Raw genomic sequence first — 6,000 nt, 5'->3', positions numbered from 1 at the left:
CGTATCAAAAAAAAAGTTTACACTTTGAAAAAGCCCTGGGAATTAAAAAATATACTACATGTGGGTAATTTTTTCACATATAATCTTTGATTTGGGTCTCTTCTATCCAATGAAAGTAAAAGTTTTGACAGAATGTTACACTTGAGTGAGCACTGTCCATTTTTGTAAAGCTCGCATAAATCTGTTTGCGCAGAAATGCTTGTTTTCACACTGTGTCAAGGGGAAAGGGCGAAATCAAACTTACCCTGCGAAACATTTCTCATACATTTCCCTTGCTATTTTTGTCAATTGATATAAAACAGATACATTTAAGCATTATGTAACAATTTTGACACCCAAATTGAAATTTCAACACTTAGTAAGCACAACCTTTACCCTTTTTGTGCCAGCTGGATCTGAGGACATAACTGAATCTGAACAAAAGTTTATATCAGACATCTCCAGCACTTTTTTCACTAAGTTTTTGTCTCACCTGCATAGCAGAGTGAGACTATAGGCGCCGCTTTTCCGACGGCGACGGCGGCGGCGGCGTCAACACCAAATCTTAACCTGAGGTTAAGTTTTTGAAATGACAGCATAACTTAAAAAGTATATGGACCTAGTTCATGAAACTTGGCCATAAGGTTAATCAAGTATTACTGAACATCCTGCCTGAGTTTCATGTCATATGACCAAGGTCAAAGGTCATTTAGGGTCAATGAACTTAGACCATGTTGGGGGAATCAACATCAAAATCTTAACCTAAGGTTAAGTTTTTGAAATGTCATCATAACTTAGAAAATATATGGACCTAGTTCATGAAACTTATACATAAGGTTAATCAAGTATCACTGAACATCCTGCATGAGTTTCACGTCACATGACCAAAGTCAAAGGTCATTTAGGGTCAATGAACTTAGACCATGTTGGGGGAATCAACATCAAAATCTTAACCTAAGGTTAAGTTTTTGAAATGTCATCATAACTTAGAAAATATATGGACCTAGTTCATGAAACTTATACATAAGGTTAATCAAGTATCACTGAACATCCTGCATGAGTTTCACGTCACATGACCAAGGTCAAAGGTCATTTAGGGTCAATGAACTTTGGCCGAATTGGGGGTATCTGTTGAATTACCATCATAACTTTGAAAGTTTATGGATCTGATTCATGAAACTTGGACATAATAGTAATCAAGTATTACTGAACATCCTGTGCAAGTTTCAGGTCACATGATCAAGGTCAAAGGTCATTTAGGGTCAATGAACTTTGGCCAAATTGGGGTATTTGTTGAATTACAGCCATAAATTTGAAAGTGTGTTGGTCTAGTTCATAAAACTTGGACATAATAGTAATCAAGTATCACTGAACATCCTGTGCGAGTTTCAGGTCACATGATCAAGGTCAAAGGTCATGTAAGGTCAAAGAACTTTGGCCACGTTGGGGGTATTTGTTGAATTGCCATCATATCTCTATAAGTGTATTGGTCTAGTTCATAAAACGTGGAAATAAGAGTAACCAAGTATCACTGAACATCTTGTGCGAGTTATAGTAGTTTTCAAAATCAGCACTGCTGCTATATTGAATCGCGTGATGCAGGTGAGACGGCCAGAGGCATTCCACTTGTTTATCATTTAAAGGGGTTTATATTTCATTTTTCATTTAATACTTGTTTCTCCACACTTTTCCCAAGCTTGACAATGATTAACAAAATGAAAATCAAGCCTAAGCCATTTCATGTAAATCACAGCTCAGTGGAAAGCAAATATCGTCACGATGGCCTCGGTGTGTGGGGGAGTGGGGTGGGGTGCAATGCACTCTTTGAAGTGTTTTTGGCAAGGAAACAAGTTTAAAAAGGTAAAAGATATCTTCAAATCAATTTTACTAGCTACATTCTCCGTGTTCTTCATGATTAAGGTCTACTTTTATTCGCATCACTATTTCAGAGTTCTGCGCAAATCATTTTTCACTAACTTTTCAAAAGTAAGTGGTGCTCATTCAAGCGGAAATATTTTTCGACATTTATATCGTCATTTGCTGAAATGGATCTGTACCAATGTTAAAATGTGGAAAAATCTTCAGGATATTACAAATATATAATTTTACAGGATTTTTTCTAAGTGTAAACTTTTTTTTGATACGCACTGTATAGCGCACTTATCTGTCGATGACACTCAAGGCCCACAATTAACAACTTATACAATACACAAAATGAAATCAATAAATACACAGAAATTGAACAAATTGACAAGAAAACAAATATGCAATATTTTGAAGTTGGCAGTCAAAATAACAAGTAATCCCACAACAATTAAGCAAATTCTTGCTTCATGTGGTGAGTCTATAATTTGTTGTAGAAGAGCTCTTTCAACTGGCAACATTTATGGGTGTGAATTCCACAAATGGGGACCTGCAACAGAAAAAGATTTGTCACCTCAAAACCTCTATGTATATGATAAATGTGGGAAGGAAATTTATAAATCTAGTGACCCCAAAAGACAAACAAATCCATACAAGGGGAGATCAATGTAAGGGATGCTCCGGGCTTAACAAATTCATATCTGAATGAATAGAGTAAAATTCACAGAGCATAATGCTGAAAAGTTCATCAAAATCGAATAACAGTGAAGTGAAATTGGGTGTAAAATAGGCAAATAATGTTTTTCATGAATAAAAAAAAAATTTATACTGGCTCGTAGTTTATGTGGTAAAGAATGTACGTGCCGAGTTTTGGCGCGAACGGCGGCTGAGATCAGAAGATGGGGGCATCATGGCCCTCCCCCCCCCCCCCACCTCGTCCTCAATACATCTCAAATAGCCCAGTCCTTTTAGGGTTAATCGACCCCAACGTCTCACAAAACGTAAACAAATCCACACAGGTTAGCGTTGAGAAGGCAATTTTCTTGCAATCAATGACCCAGTGTATTTTGGAACCAGATGTGAATAACATATGTTGCGTTTGCTGAGCTGAAAGGGGGCTATTATAGTATGTGTAGGGTGTAGAATTCATATGGAAAAGTTTGGGGTGGAAATTCGCATTTGCTCAAAATGACCGGGTTCCGCGGGTCACCGACGTACGCCGCCCGCTTCATGAATTATTCATGAGCTCTCCGGTCCAATGCGCACGCCAGCTTACGAAACTACGATACGGACGCGTCCATTATGGAAAATGGGTAAATTATCGTAAAATCTACATGCATACAGAACACTGTAGGCTTGATGTTTTTGGCATTTTCTTTCGTTTTTTTTTTTTTTATAGTGGGCAGATCTACATGTAAATACAAAAGTTGTTTATGTTGTTTCTGCATATTGTTATGTGATTATTTTGGTATTATGACAAATTTTATATTTCTTAAGATTTGGCATGATTACAAGCATCTTCATTGGTGACTAATACTACATCATACATGTATTTTCTTAGTTAAGTTATTGTATTTTTGCTTGTTGGTCAAAAGAGAATCATGACACACACACACACACCCACACACACATATTTATATAACACGGACACATACATACATACAAAGTTTACAAACCCTGTGTGGCCACACATACACGCAAAGTATACACACATACACAATCATTCGCTATAGCACATGTACATATAAACACATAAACATGCACGCACACATATACAAAAACAAACATACATTGAAACACACACATACACACAACACACATGACAGTGTATCATCAAGGAGCTATAAATAGCTCCTTGGTGTCATTTTGCATCTTGGTAAAAACATCACATACATATACACCTAAACACACAAAACGTGCATACACAAATTGACACACACACACACACACAAACATTAGAACAAGTATGGAAAACATAATTCACAAAATTAGTTCATTAAATCTTTGGTAACATTTATTCCTCTGTAGTTTCTTTGTGTGGAGCATTTCTTGCACTCCCCAAAGAGCTCAGTGTATACTGTATGACAGTTCTGGTCAAATATAAAACACAGTATATCAAACACATTATTTCAATACATGCATAAGTCTATGTACAACGATAAGTACATGTTTACAACATTTAACTAACATAAATTATCAGGCTCAGAAACATTAGATCAAGTTTGGAAAACACAATTCACAAAAGTAGTGGAGTACATTCAATCTTTGGTAACATTTATTCCTCTATAGTTTCCTTGTGTGGAGTATTCCCAAAGAGCTGTGTACCGTATGGCAACACTTGTCATAGTACAGTATATCAAACAAAGTACAGTATATCAATTATCAAACACATTATATCAATACATGCACAAGTCTATGTACAGCAATAAGTACATGTATACATTCAACCAGCATAAATCATCAGGCTCAGAAACGTTAGATCAAGTTTGGAAAACACAATTCACAAAAGTAGTAGAGTTCATGAAAATCTTTGGTAACATTTATGCCTCTGTAATTTCTTTGTGTGGAGTATTTCTTGCACTCCCCAAAGAGCTCAGTGTTAATGTATGACAGCTCTTGTAAAAATTATAACACAATATATCAAACACATCATTTTAATACATGCACAAATCTATGCACAGCAGTATGTAAAATGTAACAAACATAGTACGTACATCATCATGCTTCGCTCTAGGTCTTACACTGTTGCATTTTATTTTTTTGTGTGTGTGAACTTGGCACATGTATGATGTCAGTGTTTATTTTTTTGTTTTCATTTTTTTTTAATGTTATGTAACCACAAATTCTTTTTAAAGATTTGATTGCATATAAGCACAGTTTCGGCAGTTCCAACACTAGTAAATTGGTTTACATTATGCTTATGTTCTTTGTATTGCATTTATATTTATAAATATGGATATAAAGATACACAAATAACTTTGGCAAGCTTGGATCAATTTGATGAAAAATGGAATTGCATATTTAAGCCTCGTGATTCCTGAGCATACCTTGTACTGCTAATAGTAATACCCTGTACAATCCATTCACTTCCAAACCGAAGTATAATAAAATACATTTGAAAAACAACTTGACAGATAAACAATTGTAACTTTTCTTTGGCAAGCTTTGACCAGTTTGGCAAAAAAATATTAACGTTATATCAAAACCTCTTTTGAGTTGCACGATGAGTTGTCAATAGCACACATTACAAAAAAAAAAATACAGACATGAGATTGATGTTGTAATGTACAATAATTTTTAAGTTAAAACTGTATCTAAAATGACACAAAATAGGTAAACAATAGCACACATATTGCAATTTGTATAACAGCATAAAAATATAAATGAGGTGTATGATGCAGACCAATGGTCAATTATTAGCACGTTTCACTTTCATATAATTATTTTTTTTATTACAGCTTTTTAGTTGTTACAAACGTGAATGTTGACATGATACAGAATGCAATGCATACTGCAATCAACTGCGTACATCGAGGTGTGAAATTATCATGGTGACAAAAACGACAACTGTCGGGTAATCTTGCAAAACTTCGCTCACTGCGAACATGAAACAATCACTGCCTAAATCAATACATTAAGTTTTCCTGCCAGTATATATGCACCACCCATACATATATATTATGGATAAGAAATAAGTTATTGTAGGCATCTCAATTTATAACAGACAAGGACTCAAGTAATGATAAAATAGAGAATACCAGCTTACATCTACCCAAATGTAAAGCGTAAAAGCTTAAATCCAAACACACATAAGCTAATGTATAGCCATGTATATACACAAAAAATGTTTCATTCTAGTTGGCTAGCCAAATCAATTGAAGCCAACTTCAAAATGCTTCTTTGAAACAAATGTTTCAAGGCTCCACATTAAATTAAATTGTATTTTCTGGCCCTTTACAAGTTCTCTTATTATGACCACTTTTGTTACAAGCAGTACAAGTCATTTGAAATTTTGGGGCACGCCTACACTTTCCCTCTAGTTTATTGATCCTGAATTGTTTGTGTATAATCTGTTTAAGAGCGGCCTTACTGAAATTCGTAGAGCGAAAATACCATTTTGTGACCAGGTGATTTAGGCTGCGTTTATGCGACCTCAAG

Source organism: Lytechinus pictus, unplaced genomic scaffold (assembly GCF_037042905.1).
Source record: "Lytechinus pictus isolate F3 Inbred unplaced genomic scaffold, Lp3.0 scaffold_20, whole genome shotgun sequence".
Taxonomy (NCBI): Eukaryota; Metazoa; Echinodermata; class Echinoidea; order Temnopleuroida; family Toxopneustidae; genus Lytechinus; species Lytechinus pictus.
Note: the sequence above shows the minus strand (reverse complement) of the source record.